This window comes from Pongo abelii, chromosome 3, assembly GCF_028885655.2.
Source record: "Pongo abelii isolate AG06213 chromosome 3, NHGRI_mPonAbe1-v2.0_pri, whole genome shotgun sequence".
NCBI lineage: Eukaryota > Metazoa > Chordata > Mammalia > Primates > Hominidae > Pongo > Pongo abelii.
Window position 1 is genome coordinate 136,919,629 of NC_071988.2, and position 17,829 is coordinate 136,937,457.

The window sequence follows — 17,829 nt, forward strand, 5'->3', positions numbered from 1 at the left end:
ATAAGGAAACTTTTATGTGGATATTTGTTCTGCTTTGCCATATAAGATTTAGATAGAGTAGTAGAAATGCTATCTGTGGCCAAGTTGAGAGGTCTGGTAATCACTGCTTGGAACTTTGTACTTATACTTATAGCTAAGATTTCATCACTGAATTTTACCCTTATACTACTAAAATAATAATCAGATCCCCAGAATGTGTGGACCAGAATTAAACAGGATTAAACAGTTTTTGAATGAGTAGATCTGCCTCAGGGTTTCTGACATTCAGACAATTTCCTCAGGACCTTAGGATGACTTTGGGATAAATCTATGACTCTGTCTCATTTTGTATAGATTTGGAGGTAATATTTATAATGGGACATTTATAATCAAACTGAAACTGGACAGGCTATCTAAAATTCAGTTTCATCCTGGATTTGCTCCTATTTTTCTCTTTTATGTAAGAAGCCAAGGCATTTACCCGACATCCATTCAGAAAATATATATATTAACATTTATTAAGAGCCTGTTTGCCAGGTACATCTGCAAATTCAAGTATTTCACTTACTATCAGCAAAAACGTCTAAATTATTTTGTTTTAATCTGTTCTCTGTTTCTTCCCTTTCCTATTTCCCTTTCATCTCTAGAATTTTTTTCTTTTCTTATATTTTTCCTTGACAGTGGATGGTTTTAAAGTTACTGACTTAAGCTTATGCTAATGGAGTTCATGTGAAAAGTGTGGGCATTAATCTGCTAATCTATGTAACAATGTTGCAACTTCCTATCTTGATTTTTTTCACTCCATATAAAAAATTTATATGGAAGCTACAAAAGATGACTGAGGAAATATAATATCATGATATGCTTTCCTGTTTAGATGTAATATTATTAGCCATTTTCTTTCAAAACTAAACTTTTTTTCTGTAACTTATCAGCAAGGATGATGTGAAAATGTTTAGAAACTTAGCTGCTTTTTTCTTAACAAAATTTATGTATATTTTATACTTGAAAGTATCATAAATTTTGAAAACCCATAATATTAAAAATAAAATAAACATTAACAAATTCTTATTTCTTTCTATATTTTTCTGTATAATGTGTTTTTATAGTTTAAAATATAATTTTTATCTTATTTTTACACTTAGAATTATGATAGTTATAATAAAAGGGGAAATGTGATTAAGACATCTTTGAAATATACATCATTATTTCATTTCTATTTCCCCAACTTATACTATTTTGATGATTTCAATAACTTTCTAAACCACATGGTCCCTCTCCCTAGCTCCGCAATCTTCTACTTTACAAAAAAAACAGAAAGTGAAGGTTGAACTGGCTCAAAATTATGCAGGGAGCCAAGCTGACTCCCTCCCACTAATGTTTCCCAAACTGAAAAATTCTTACTCTCCTTTTCTGCCTCCTGATTCCATAGATAATGTATATCTCTTCTAAAGTTAATCTTTTTTTTTTTTTTTGCCTCCACCTATTTTCTAGAACTTCAACCTCTCTTTTCTGGGGACTTTAAAAAACTGGTATAATGCTTTGTTAGTAATTGACCGTAAACAGCATCTAAATATGTTTCATTTGTAATTATAATCTTCAGATATCTGAATGGCTTCAGTCCCTAGCACTTCCTCACCTTTCCTAGTTTCTGGGTTCTGTGTTTATTTTAGTTGGAGACTCCAGGTATCATTTTGTTAACAAGTTTAGCTCATGCCCGTGTTCATAACATTTTCTGTCACACTCACCCCCACCCCCGCCCCCAATCCAAGCAACTGCCCTAATTTTTCTCTTAGCTTCAGAGTCAAGCTTTTCGAGAGTTTACTCTTATAAAATGTTTCATCTTGTTATTCCTGCACTTTATGTGTTGAACCATTTACAGTTCTGGAATGACCCAGGTTATCTCTTTTATCTTTAAGTCTAATCAGTTCTTATTCATTTTTAGAAAGATTCAGCTTGGATAAAACTACCTCAAAAAAGTCACCCCTGGCATTACAGAAGTTAGTTTGGTAAGTGTGTCTGTCTCCACAATGCTCTCATAGTACAGCCTATAACACAGACATTTTAATTGAGTAATTATTCATGGATTTCCACCAAGGCAGGAACTGTAACTTATTCAGAATTGGATCTTCTGCATTTTGTAAACTTCCTGCTATTTAATGCACAAAACAATTATGCCAAAACAACAATAACCATATTTATGTCTTGAATATATTCACCTTCTTTCTCTACCCCAAGGTACAACTCAAATGATCTTTTCTCCAGACACTTGTTGGGAAAGGTGGTGGAGGATGGAAGGAGTCTGAACTTCAGTTTCTTCATTTTCTAAATGAAGGATATAAAACGGTTTATATTTCTATTTCCATGTATACACTCATCAGGGAAGATTTGGAAGGATGCTCAACAAAATATTGATCGTCTCTGTTTTGTATTTTCTATATTATTTCTTTTTTTCAAGAATCATGTACTATCTGTATAAAAGCACAAAAATGTAGGAAAAATTTTTAAATGGGTGAGTTTCATAACTGTGAGTTTGCTTCAAACTATAAAATTCTATAATCTTATGAATAACAAGCCTTTCCTATTCATGCCTGCCCCTGGTAGTCTTTCTTCCTCTAAATCTCTGAAGAATATGTTGTCCTTATCTTTTTTATAATACCTTTGCATTTTTACATAACTGGTTTATGTGTCTTCCCCAGAAGACTGTGGGTACATTTTCAATAGCATAATCTATATAAAAAGATTCTCTTTTCACAATAAGCTAGTTAGTTTATTTTCCTTCAAGCATAACCCAATACTAAATTAGACACACAGTAGATTAGTAACAATCTTGAGTAAGTCAGTTAAATTGATGTTCAATGTTATAATGTTTTAATAGCTTTTTATTGGAACAATGATCTCAGAATCAAGCCTAAAGTTTTGAAAATTGGAAAATCAATTTCACCAAATTATCTCTAAGTTTACTTATTATCAACCAGACCCCATTTGTAGTCACAGGATATGTAGGTCTGGAGAAATCTGGATTATATTAATATTGGTATATGTCCCTGCAGAATTTATGTATTTATTTGTATTAATTTTTTTTTATATTTTGGTAAGCACACAAAATTTGATCTACCGTCTTCACCAATTTTAAGTGTAACATGCAGTATTATTATTGCAGTATTATTTAAAAGTCTCAGTTGATTATTTTTAAATACAATGATAAATATATCATTTCTACCTCAATCATTAATTTTTTATGTCATTTTTAGAAGACTTTTTCTAATGAATTTTTTACTACTCAATCCTTTCTCTTGTATTTCAGAGAAGGAAATATATATTTTTACTAGGCACAAAACCCAGCTATAAAGGACCTATAAAGTACCTCTACCAATAGAATAACCTATTCCACAGAGTTACGTTCTTGACTTTAAAACATTTTTTAAAAATGATATTTACATCTAATTTTTATTTTTAAAAAATCCAAAATAATGATAGAAGATAATGTGTTATAAGGAATGAATATTTCCTAAAGTTGTAAAATACTTAGCCAAAAGTAAAGTGAAAAAGGATCTAATTAAGTTACAAAAAGATAACATAATAAAATGAAATAATTTATTCTCAATCCAGTCACCATTTTTTATAACAGAGGCCATAAAACAGGCTTATTAATTATATTTGATATTTGTTTTTCTAGAATTAGGAAATAATAACCTGTCTATCGGTATATCACGTTTATGTGAAAGGAGAAAATAAAAAATTTGCTTTTTTTAATGGGTATTTCTGAACACTCTTTTGGTCTCCTAACTTTTTCAACACTAGAGGGCAATATACTCTTGCTTTTATTGCAAAAAATAGGCCAACAGCACCTGTTCTCCATTGACAGGTTACTAAACTAAAGAAAGTGTTAACTAGATAAGTCCAGGGAGTATAGGTAACTGGGCTCTCAGGATGAGCATCATGCTGTTGACATCAGGGAAAGATCAGTGATTCAATGTTAAAATACTAATTTTGCCACAATTACACAGCAAATACATTTTAATCAATTATCTTCTTCACATTTGTAACGAACAGCCATTTTTATATTGCTTGTATGGTTCCTTGCTTCTGAAGTTTTATTTCTGTTTTTCAATATACATCTTTTTGTTACTGTTGTGCACAAAAGAAGAAAAAATAAAACATCAGCTCTGTTAAATGTGCTGCTAATTTTTGTGAACTTTTAAGATCTAAATCTTTTTCTGAAAGGAAGAGAGGTACAATATCTACAATTCATATATATCTAAAACAATTTTTGATACATCTTTGTTTCAAATTAACATTTGTCTAGTATTATATTTATTTTATTTTAAGTATATACAATAATATGCCTTTGTTTTGGCAAAATAAATTTGCTTTTTCATTTTATATTTCTCTGTTATGCAAACATGCCTGTGTGATAATTTCATTTATAAGAAATGGCAAAATTTCTAAATATTTGAATCTGCTCAAAAGATTAATCATTTATTTTTAAGAATAGAAAATCAACATAAAATGAACAGTATGAACAACTTATATACAAAAGACAAATGTGTACACCATGATTTAGATTATTTCTCTATCTACTCTTTTTCTCAATTATGAGGTAGAAAGAAAAAATATAAGAGCTATATTTGAAATAACTTAAAATTGTGGTTACAGTTTCCACTTAGAATGGCATTATAATTTATTTGTAAATTAGGCTTTCTGGATACCAACTTCTACTGCTCATGGTTATCTTAGAGTTGTCACATTATGTGGTTCCATTGTAATTGATCATTTACATGAGAATTCATAAAAATACATGTTCATATGCAGTTGTTTTGTAGCTGATTTGAAAGATAATGTAACATTAGGAGGTTGTGCTTGCAATGAAGTATACTCAAATTAATCATTCTGAGTAAAATGCACATATATATAATAGATTTTATTTTTATTCATGTTTTGAAATCTTTTCCAAAGTTGCTTTCCCTAAATAAGTGATTAAAATTTGTTAAAGTATTTTTTGGTACTGACAAAGCTTCTTTGGTAACTATCACAGAATTTGTCATAAACGAGTACTAAATAACACTGTAAGATGCAAACTATATAATTGGAATGCAAACATCAAGATGATTAAATGTAATTCAAAAAATAGTCCTTAATTAGGTTTAGTAACATTACTCTACTGAAGTTATGGTTAAGGGCACGTACACACACACAAATATAAGAAAAGTCCATTTTGAAAAGTAGCCATAGAGCGAATATTGCACAACCAGCCTGGGCAATACTGGGATCTGGGAGTTCTTCAAGTGCCACTGCTATTGGTGCCCTTAAAATATGGATGTAGGTGAAGACCCCCAACCTAAAAGGAATTTTTTTCTGCACCCACTTATTCCCTCATTCACTAGCTTCTGATTCAAAATCTGCTAGAGGTATTTCAGAATAGCTGCTTTCAGTAGGCATGCCCATGACTTGGCTGTGAGGGAGGCTGGAAAACAATTATTTGATATCTGTAAATGAGGTGGAAACTCATATAATCATGAATTTCTCAAACATAAGAAGCATGTTCAAGTTGCTGGATATAAGTGAAGTTAAAAAAATGTAAAATGTGAGTTAGTCTAAATGAACTTGAGTATAGAAAACAGTAATAATAAAATCTTGAGGGATTAAAATCAAAACCAAATAATTGAAATAAATAAGAACAATAGTATAAAAGTACTAAGGGAATAAATTGAGTAAAATGTTCTAGAAATGCTGTATTTTCTGGGAAGGTCATAATATCAGTTAACTTCGCATATTGGTAAGTTAAGGGTGTATATGGTAATTTCTAGTGAAACTAATAAACAATATACCTATCTATGTATATTCTTCAACATCAAAACTAGTAGTGGAGAAAAAATAAAATAAGAGAAAAATATTCAATTAAAAAAATTTAGTAGAAACCTACAACACATAAGACTAGTAGAAAACACAAAATAAATCGGTCTGGTTAGGTTAGTAATTATGTTAAAAGTAAATTAACTAAATTATCTTTCAAAAACAAAAGTTTGCCGATTGAAAAAATCCAAGTATATGCTGTTTACAATGGATGTAAAATAATGGGTGAAAGTAATCATGAAAAAGATATGCAGAAATTGTTTTGTGATAGAAAGTTCAATTCACCAGGGAGACATTAAAATTTAAATGTGTATGCATCCAATATCATGGCCTCAAATTTACAAAGCAAAAATAGTCAGAACTACAATAAAACATTTATAAATTCCCAATCACAGAGTAAGAATTCATACCATTTCTCAAGAATAATTTTATAATAAATTGGATAGAACGTTAGCGCGGTGGCTCATGCCTGTAATCTCAGCACTTTGTGAGGCCGAGGTGGGCGGATCATGAAGTCAGGAGATCGAGACCACCTGGCTAACACGGTGAAACCCCATCTCTACTAAAACTACAAAAAATTAGCCCGGCGTGGTGGCTTGCGCCTGCAGTCCCAGTTGCTCTAGAGGCTGAGGCAGGAGAATGGCGTGAACCCAGGAGGCAGAGCTTGCAGTGAGCCGAGATCACGCCACTGCACTCCAGCCTGGGTGACAGAGCAAGACTCCGTCTCAAAAAAAAAAAAAAAAAAAAGAATAAAGAAGACCTAAATAATGTGACTAACAAATTTGGTCTAAAAGACATATGCAAAATATGATTCTCAAGACCTGTAAAATATTAGGGAATTTGGGAATATTTACAAAAACAAATCATTCTAAGCCCCAAAGGGAGTCTCAACAAATTTTAAAAATCACATGGAGCATATGCACTATGACTGTAATGCCATGTACCCAGCAACTAATAACAACATAACTAGAAAATGCTCCTGTATTTAAAATTTAAGAAACATAATTAAAAACAATTATAAATAAGATATGAGTAAAACACATTTAGAGTTTTAGAAGCATGTACTTGAAAAAGTCTGAAAATTAATAAGCTAATAATGTAAGCAGTCATCTTAAAAAGCTAGAAAAAGCAATAAAACAATAAAAAGATGGTAGAAGGAAAGAAACAACAAAGATGAGCAGAACACATTCAGATATTCAGATAAGAAATACAATAGAGAGAAAAATAAAGTAAGAAGCTGGTTTTTTAAAAACAGCTAGTCAATTTGACAAACCTCTGCTGACATGAAGATAAAACAAGATAAAGCAAACATAACTGATGGAAATGAAAAAGAGAAAGAAAACTACATCTACTTCAGATGTTAAAAAAAGGAAATTATTAATGAAGTTATTAAATATTTTAATCTTAAATGCAATTACGTATACAAAGTTCCTATAAAATGTTGCTTTATTAAAATGTAAGGTTTAGAGAAGCCTCAAAATGAATAAAGCAAAATAGAATTTGAAGAGTCAAAAATATTTCCAGAAAGAAACCTCCAGTCACTGATGTCAACAGAAGATCTCATCAAAACATCAAAGAATAATGTAATTCCAATCTAACACAATCTGTTTTCAGAGAAATGGTAAGAGTAATAGCTGTCAACCTTATAAGACTAACATAATGTTGATAGTAATAACTAATAAGAGACAATACAAAAAAAGAAATTACAAACAACATAATTCATGAATATAAGATGTAAAAATTCTAAACAAAACATAAACAAAGCCAGTTATCTATAAAAAGAATAAAACATAATGACAAAGTTGGAAGCAGCCATTATGGGTTGAATTGTCTCCCCTCCAAAATTAATATGTTGATTTTCTAACCCCCAGTATCTCAGAATGTGACCTTATTTGGAAATAGGATTGTTGCAGGTGTAATTAGTTAAAGTGAGGTCATGCTGTAGTAGGGTAGGTCCCTAGTCTAATATGACTACTGTCTTTATAGAAGGGAGAAATGTGACAGACAAGCACACTGGGAGAATGCCACAAGCCAAGGAACTACCAGAAGCCAGAAGAGAGGTCTGGAACAGATCCTTCCCTACCATTTTCAGAGGGAGCATGGCCCTGTTGTCACTTTGATCTAGAACTTCCAGCCCCCAGAACTGTGAGACAATACATTCCTGTTGTTTAAGGCACTCAGGTTTTAGTGCTTTATTATGGCAGCCCTAACAAACTAATACTTTATCTGTGGATTGCAAAGTTAGTCGAATTTTTAAAAATTCATCAAGTCTCCCAACACAATGTCAGAGACAGCTGTCTACCAAGAATTCCAGCCCTTCTTTGCATGTTCCCACCTCATTCAAATCTTACAGCATGATCACTGCTATAGGTATTGGGCTCCTCAGGTCTTAACTCATCAAGCAGGAGCCTCACAACTTTCATTATGCCATTTATCTCCGGCCATATCAGTTACCAAAGACACTCAGCACTCCAAGGACTTTCCTTATCCACCTAACGAATATTGTTTGTGATCCTATTCCTTACCCTCTCTTTTTCTTGAAACCTTTCAGTGTGCTTAGCAGAAATCATGGTCAATCATCAGAAAAAGTATTTCGTTACATGGTGAAATGATTCTCCAAATGTTTTCTTCATCTTCCTAGCTCTAACTGAAATCTGGCTTTCCCCTCAGGACCTCAGAGCTCTCTGGTATATATTTTCTCTTCCAGTTAGTCTACTATTGGGTCAGGAAATTGGTTAGATGTCCTTTTTATTTCTCATTGTCACTAATAGCCTATTTTTCTTTTCTACTCCCTAAAATCCTCTAACTTTTCATCTTATCAAACCATACCACCTGCCTCTTCTCCTTAAAGCAATTACCAACTACTACCTGGGTTAAACTCCTTTAATCCTAGAAAATCTTATCTTTTAGAAAACTCTCACGCTTTTAAAAAAGTACTCATGAGTAATTATTGGTAATGAAGATATCCATATGGATGATCCTTCCAACACTATAGAGGTTTTATGCATCCTCTTAAATGTTTTTTCTTTCTCCCTGCCATTGTTAACAAGCCCCATAGTCATATGCTAGGTCTTTTCATTATAATTAATCATTGTATAACAGTAAGCAATTAATAATATTTCATATATTGCACTATCCAATCATAATCTTCTATTTCTTTCGCTCACTTCACCTGTTAATCCAACATCAACAATATTTCAAACCTCTAAACTCTTTAAGTCTTTTATCCTTTAACTTTACTCTCTCTCTCATGGCCTCACAATCCCCCTTACCCAGTTTAAATTCCATAATCAATTATTATATTAATTCTATTTTATATACTCTCAAATCATTTTACACTCTTTTATTTCATGACGTACATTTTTTAAAACAAAACTGAATAAATCCCACTGTCCACCAAATCTACACTTGCAATTCTGATAATGGGTAGAACATTACTCAACTGACTTAAATTCATGATCAATAGCCTCAAATGAGCATTTAATTCTGGGATAAGTCTTGCTATCTCTTTTTAGTTCATTAACTATCTTTTCTCCTAGATGACTGTTTCATATTTTTCTCTATCTTCAAACTTGTAACATTTCTTTCCTTTCCCTTATTCTCATCTGATAATCTTGCTTTCTATTTCATAGAGAGCACAGTAGCAAGCAGACAAGGATTTTCATAAGCACCCATTAAACACTTATTCACTATGTGAGTGTATGTTCTCTTTAGGATGAGTTATCCGTTCTAGCTAAGGACAACCCTCCACTTGTTCACCAGTTCTAATGCACTGTCACTTACTCATTGAAGATATTGCTCCAGTAATAGTTTTCACACTCCCATGTAGCAATAATATTTTCCTTCTCGACTAAAATATCCATTCTAACACAAGCATTCTGTTCTTTTTTATCATGATTCACTTACTTCGCAATCTATAGCTATATTTTGTTCCTATCTAGAGCAAAACTGTTTGAAATGCTAAGTCCAATTTTATCTAGGACCTACTCCAATCAGGCTTACCATCACGACTTCATTGAAATTTATTTTATAAATGTCACCAATAAACTTCATGTTGTAAAATCCAATTATCAATTTTTGCTCCTCATCTTATCTTACTTTACCTATAAGCAGCATTTTATAGCCCTGATCATCCCCTCAACCACACAGAAACTATCTTTAATAAGCTTCCAGGAAATCGTATATTTGAGTTTCTTTATGACTTAGTCACAATTTATGTTTTTTCTTAATCCTTACCTTCTAAATGTGAAGTGCCCTAGGGCCTATTCTTTAGTCTTCTACTCTTTTCTATTTATATTCACTTCCTTGGGATATCTTACAATGTTCTAGTTTTAAGTACTATTGATAAAGTTGACTTCAAAGTTTACTCTTCCAGCTAAATCTATTACCAACGCCTGTTTGTATATCTAACCACATATGTGATATTTTCACTTGGAAATCTAATGGGCATTTCCAACTTAAATGAGACCAAACCTGATTATCTGATATCTTCCTTTATCCTAAGCTTATTCTTCCCACTGTTTCTCCATATAAGTAAATGATGCTTCATTTTTTAATTTGTTTAGGAACTCTCTTTCTCTCTATCTCTATTGGAGCTGGCCATTGACTCCTCTCTTTCTTTCCCATCAGACATACCAGGCATCCCATTCATTGGCTCTGCCTATAAAATATATCTTGAATCTGAACATATCTTAACGATTCCCATGGCTATCACCTCCGTACAAATTAGCATTATTTCTCCACTGGACTATTGAAATTTCTTTCTAATTGATCTCTGCCTAAGCCCTTGCTCCACATCATTTTTTTTCCAATACATTGACCAGGGTTCTTATTTTACAATGTAATTAAGGTTATGTCTCTCCTCTGATCAACTCCCCACTACCAAAATCGGCCCTAATTTTACTTAGAGTAACAGCCAAATTCACAGAGTGGTCCACACAGTTCTACCAAGTATTCTACTACATCTTCCCTACTGGGCCTCTCTATATTCTCCAGACATGCTGTGTTCTTTATATATGTACTTCTAGGCTTCTGGACTTCTTGTTTCTTCTTGCCTAGAATACTTGTGAACCAGATATAAACATGGCAGATGTCCTCATTTCTTTTAATCTTTTATTCAAATGTAATATCCTCAGTAAAGCTGCTTCAGGTTTCCCAGTGCAAAATTGCAAGTTCCCTCCTTACACTTCCTAAACCCTCCTTGGTTGTGTGTGTAATGCTAACAATCTATTACACCATATACATAATATTACGTTTCTTCTTGTCTATCACTCCAATTAAAATGCAAGCTCTTTGAATCTGGAATATTATTCTGTTCTGTACCTTTTATTTCTAGTTCCTATATCTCTCTTTACAAAGGAGTAGCAAGAAATTGGATTGAAAAGGTAGGTAGGTAATAGAAGATAAAAAGGTCTTATTCAAATTCTAGAGAGTTTAAATTTGTTTAAAATTGGACAACTATTGAAATACTTCGATGTGAAGACTGACATGGTAAACACTGCCTTTTAGAAAGTTATCTTTTGAGGAACTAAGAGGGTGGATTAAAGCCAGCAGGTAGGAGAAGAGTTAATAATTAGTTACAATAGTCCAGAGGAAGACTTAAAAGTGAAAATACGGATTAAAAAGAACATGCAAAGTATATTTGGAAAGCAAAAGACTCACAGTCACCAATTCAATATTAAAGGAGAATAACAAAGTTGGAGGATAGATACTAACAAACTTCAAGATTCAAGATTTATTATAAAGCTATAGTAATCAAGACACTGTGGTGTAAATGAAAGAACAAACCAGAATAGTGATCTCCAAAATAAACTCACAAAAATATTATCAATTAATTTTTTTCTTTTTCTTTTTTATTTTTTAATCAGGTTCCCCCTCTGCCACCCAGGCTGGAGTGCAGTGGCATGATCACAGCATGGCTAACTGCAGCTTAGCCCTCCTGGGATCAAGTGATCTTCCCACCACAGCCTTCTGCATAGCTAGGACCACAAGCATGTGCCACCATACCTGGCTAATTTTTTTTTATATATATATTTTGTAGAGGCAGTGGTCTCCCTCTGTTACCTAGGTTGGTCTTGTATTCCTGGGCTCAAGCAATCCTTTCACATTGGCGTCCCAAAGTGCTGGGATTACAGGCATAAGCCACCATGCCCAGATGTCAAGTGATCTTTGACGAAAGAACAAAGGTAATGCAATGCAGAAAGGATAGAGTTTTCAATAAACCCTGCTGGTACAACAGAACATCCACATGCAGAAACAGTGATTTACACACATACTTTACAAACTTTTTAATAATTAACTCAAGGGAATTATAGACTATTTGTAGATATAAATTTATTGAAATGTAAATGTAAAATACATAACCATAAGACTCTTAGAAGATCATATAGGAGAAAATCTAGATGACCTTGATTTTGGTGATAATTTTTTTACTCAACACAAAAGGAACAATCCACAAAAGAAAGAATTGATGAGTTTAACATTATTAAAGTAATAAACTTTTGCTCAGTGGCAGACACTCTGAAGAGAAAGATGACAGGCTACAAACTGGGAGAAAATATTTGCAATAGCCATATCTGATAAAGAACTGTTTTCCAAAATATACAAAGAACTCTTAAAATTCCATAGTAGAAAAACAACCCAATTCAAAAATGGGAAATAAAAACCTAAATAGATACCTCCTTAATGAAAAGATACAAATGGCCAGTTAGCATATGAGAAGATGGTACACATCATATGGCACTGGGGAGTTGTGAATTAAAGTATCAATGAAATGCCAGTACACACCTTTTAGAATGGGTAAAATCTAAAACAATGACAACAGTAAATGCTGGGGAGGACATAGAGCAACAGGTACTCTCATTCATTGCTGGTAGGAATGAAAAACGATACAGCCACTTTGCAAGACAATTTGGCAGTTTCTTACAAAGCTAAACATAGTCATATTATCCAGCAATCATGATCCTTGGTATTTACTCAATGAGTTAAAAAAATTTACATTCACACAAAAATTTGCACACAGATGTTTTATTGCAGCTTTATTTATAGATGCCAAGGCTTGGAAGCTACCAAAATGTTCATCAACAAGTGAATGAATAAATAAGCTTTGGTACATCTGTACCAAAATGAATGAAATATCATTCAGCTCTAAAAATAAATGATCTATCAAGCCACAGAAATACATGGATGAACATAAAATGCATATTAGTAAGTGAAATAATCTAATCAGAAAAGGTTATATACTATATAATTCCATTTATATGAAATTCTGGAAAAGGCAAAACTATAGAGTGAATGAAAGGATCGGTGGTTATCACAGGTTTGGGAGCAGGGAGAGAGGGATGAATAGGTGGAACACAGGTGATATTTAGGGTAGTGAAATTTTTCTATTTAATACTATGAAAATTAATACATAATTAAAAAGTAATGACAATACAACATTTGTTGAAACCCATAGGATATAAAACACCAAGTGTGTGCCCTGATGTAATCTATGGACTTGGGGTGATAATGACATGTCGGTACTGGTTTCTTGATTGTAGGAGATGGTGATGGGAAAAGTTGTACATAGGGAAATAGGGAAAGTCTTTGTAATTTCTGCTCAATTTCTGCTGGGAATCTTAAACTGCTCTAAAAAGCTAAGTCTATTCAAAAAAAGAGCAAGCTGTTTCATGACATTTATACATAACTTTCTAGCTCTTATAAATTTGTAGCCCTATGTGGGCTACTATTATACATGCACAGTAGGATACACTTAAGAAGCACAGTTTAAGAGCCACAATACTTTATTTAAAAGGAATTCTGTCCTTCACGTATATATCCTTAATAACATTAAATAGTCTGATTCATAAGACAAAATGACACTTCTAAAATATCTGTTTCTCTACTCTTCAATTTCCCTGCACCCCAAAGCAGGGAGGATTTCTGGAAATCCTCTCATTACAATACTTCATTTCTGCCAAATGCTTCACTCCTTCTTTTTTCCCCCCTGCTCTGCCCTCCTTTCTTTAAGTTCCTATTGTATTGATAATTAACCTCACATTCAGAAAGCAAGATGCCCTTATCTTTAAGGGGAAGTAAAAATGGTGGATGGTTATGTTGTTTGTTAAAGAGACAAGGTCGTGAATATTTTCATATGAATTATTTTTGTCCCATCACATAAGAAATAGAAGTGTCATGATTTGGTGATTGACTGGATGTAGAGGAAAAAAAAATCACCCAAAGACTTCAGGCTTTCACAGTCATTCATTTAATACTGATTGAATGCTCTCTAATAGCCAGATGCACTATCCATCTGACAAACACTATCTCTACTCTTCAAAAGCAATGGAAGTTTATTCTGTGACATATTCTATGACATAAAAAGGCAATTGCAATAAGACAAGATAAGTGTAATAGTGGGGAAGATACAAAGTTATTTAGAAGTAGAGAAGTGTGAGAAGAAAATGAGTAAATTATAATATATCGTTTTTGAAAAGTCTGTGAAATATCAAAAAGGAAATGTCCACTAGTTTGCTGAATAATAGAAATGGAATTTAAATTCTTTGCAGGAAGTGTAAGTTAAAGGATAGAAAAAAAAACCCTAATATTGAGTAAGAACACTAAGGAACAGGGTGCATGGTAAGATGATAAAGGCTTGCCATGAAAATCTTAGGAAATAACACTAAATAAATGGTGTTGGTGGAAGAGGGTAGTAGAAGCTGTACATAAATAATATAAAAATAAATATTTGTGATAAAAAGTGAATACTATGAGTCAAGAAATACAACACAAAATTGATATTGAATTTGTCAATCAAGAGAATACCAGTGGTGGTGTTAAAGCAGTCCAGTGGTATAGTGAAGTCAAGTAAAAGGTTAAAGTGAGTTGAAAACAAAGTGGTGGTGAAGAAGCGGAGAATAGTTTGAAGAAAAAGAAAAGGAATTGAAAGAGTTAATAGGAGTACAAAACTTTCTATCATGAGGAATATATGCTTATTAGCAAGTGAGAATTCTGTAAGTGATATGAGATTTCAGAGAGAGTGGAAATTCCCATGGACTGATGTCATTAGGAGACGGGTTGGAAAGGGATGTAAATTGTTTCAGTCATTAAAAAATGAGAGGATTTAGATTTTGAGGAGAAAAGAGAGATTTGAAAAAGAAGAGAAAACACAAATCTGTGACAAGTCAGGTGAGTGACATGATCAACTTTGTCCTTAATATTACAATGGAGTATTTATTTTCTGTACTTTTCTGTACACTTAAGTTAAATCAACTTATAGCCAGCAGCAATAAAATGATTATCATCAACTGATAATTGCTTTGTTTTAGCTCAATAATCATTATTAAAACCATTATTATATTTAGTATGGATTTGCATCCTTGCTAATTGCCTCAGAAGACAATCATGGAAGCAGTTATCCATGAAACATAAAATGCTCATTTGACCCTTGTGTTCTTACAGGCAAGAAAACTATAAGATACAGAGACAAGTGAATGAAACCAGAATGTAGAAATTTGCTATCTGACTTATACACAAATAAAGGAGAGGGAAAAATAATTTTGCCTAATATTTAACATTAAAGTTTAATTTCAAGAAATCACAAGTTATTAAAATATCAAATTTTCCATTATTTTTTAATGTAAATTTAATGCTACTAATAGTATTGCAATTATATTCAGAAGTTACATTAATATCCATAGTCTCTTAGAAGCTATATTTGTAATATTTTAATTATTCTGCTTCTGAATTTAGGTAAGCAGTCACTTCCATCATCATAAATGGAATTTGCCTGCATCAGATGTAACAAAAGATTACTATCTCTTAAAATTAATGTCAATAGTCACTTCTATACCATATACCTCTGACTTCCTTTTTTTTTTTTTTTGGACACGGAGTTAGGCTCTTGTCAGCCAGGCTGGAGTGCAATGGTGCGGTCTCAGTTCATTGCAACCTCTACCTCCCGGGTTCAAGCGATTCTTTTGCCTCAGCCTCCTGAGTAGCTGGAATTACAGGCGCCTGCCACCACACCCAGCTAATTTTTGTATTTTTAGTAGAGACGGGATTTCACCATGTTGACAGGCTGGTCTTGAACGCTTGACCTCAGGTAATCCACCCGCCTGAGCCTCCCAAAGTCCTGGGGTTACAAATGTGAGCCACTGCTCCCAGCCCCACTGACTTTCTTATCTAGAGACATTTACAGTAAATACATTAATGCTGTCCAAAAATTTGGATCATTTTTGGGTGATGTAACAAGAGTCTATTATCTAGTTTACAGAAAGGTCTAGCAAGGAGTTTTTCATTATGTTACCTTTCTATCAAGAAATTATCTATGTGACATTCTGACTTTGTGCTGCTGGTGACGGAAAACAAACTCTAAATTGTCACTTTAAATCTATAATACAAAAAGCTCTAAATTTTAATTATCAAAATTATTATTCAGAGAACTCAAGGGATGAATGAATGAAGAATTTAATGCCCAAAGAAGTGAAGTGACCAGTCCACTGTTAAACAGCTAATATGAACCCACATTTTTAAATTAATTATAAATCTCTTCTTTCATTGCCACTGCTCTATATTGGCACCTTAAATATCAGGAAGTAAAATTTTCATTGCTGTGCTCAAGACTTATAAAGAATCTTACTGAAACAGGAAATACTGATATTTTCTTTTGATTATTTTCTAACTATATATTTAATAAACCCTATAGTGATGATTTCCACCTTTTATTTACTTCAGAGAGTTCTTAATTTTACGCAACACACAAAATGATTGGATTATTCTTTATCATAAGAGGCATACTCCATTCAATTTCACCGGTAAACCTGCTATTTTTAATTTAATTTCCTTCTATTTTATGTTATTTTGTCTTTTAGATATTAACAAATTAAATGCCAACTTGGCCATAAACCAGAAATAACGTGGATAGTAACATGTAAATATATCCTGTATAGGATATTATTCTCCCACCAAAAACTAAACCAGGTTACACAGTTCTCAAACATCAGAAAAGCATGATAAAAACTCAAGAGAAGATATCTGGAGTGATTTCACGTATTCTGCTACTTGTCAGAGACAATATTTCTTGAGATGTTCCTATTTTAATACTTGATGACTGGCATCTAGAATTATCACAATAGTTACTTATGGATCCTTTAAAAGAATACTAGACATTGTACCAAAATAATTCACTTAGCAAACTTGTTTGGTGGAAAATACTGGGAGATTTAGAAATGTGAAATATTGTGTTTATATTCAAAATATATTTTGGGGAAACAAAGAATAGGAGTGAAAGTGTTCTTGTTTTACATGTGGAAACCATGAGATCGATTTAAAATTTATCAGCACATTTGTGGCAAAACGTAGAATATAGTTTATATCTTTTTACTTTCAGCCTAGGTTAACATTAGTAATTAGTAATTTAAAGTAGCTTATTATGTTTTCCAAACTGCTTTTGTGGAAGAAATTACTACTGCCTTGAGTAGGAGACAGATGGTGGCCAGGAAGGTTTCTTGTGTTTACATTGTGTCACGATAAGAGGTGTGGATAAAGACTTCGGAATAAATACTCTCTTCACCTACCTCTCAGCTCTAGCAGTTGGTCAGAAGACCAACTAAGAAACATTTGCATTTGTTTTTATTCTATCCAGTTCTAGTTTCTGAATCTTTGTCTTTGTCCTCTTCAAATCCCATGTTTCTGCTTACTCCAGCGCGACAGAAAATAGAGGAAAACTATTTGGCCCCTTTTTCTAACATTTTTTTCTCTGGGATATAGTATGTTTTCCTGAAAATTTTTGAACGTTAGTTAATATTCAAGATCATGATAAATCACATTAAAATGTTGGTGAATGAAATTTGATCCTCTAAGTTAGATTCAATGTTATTAATATTAAAATATATGATCAACAATACAGTAGAGATGGTAGAAAAAGGTGACTTAGATCATTATCTGCAAGTGAGAAAGATTGGGAACAGTCAATACTAATCACTCAGGGGTTACTTTAAATCAGTACAAAAT

At 32.6% G+C, this 17,829-nt stretch overlaps 1 protein-coding gene across 3 annotated transcripts in view; it reads right to left on the reverse strand.

Moving 5' to 3' along the window:
* NDST4 (N-deacetylase and N-sulfotransferase 4) overlaps window positions 1-17,829 on the reverse strand; it is a 289,322-nt gene that overhangs the window by 262,383 nt on the left and 9,110 nt on the right. The window contains exon 1 of one of the 3 annotated variants that reach the window (XM_054554392.2): window positions 2,199-2,402. The exons of the other annotated variants lie outside the window; for them this stretch is intronic. The gene's annotated coding sequence lies outside the window, so the exon portion shown is untranslated. Of the gene's footprint in view, window positions 1-2,198; window positions 2,403-17,829 lie in introns of those variants that run through there. 3 annotated transcript variants of the gene reach the window in all.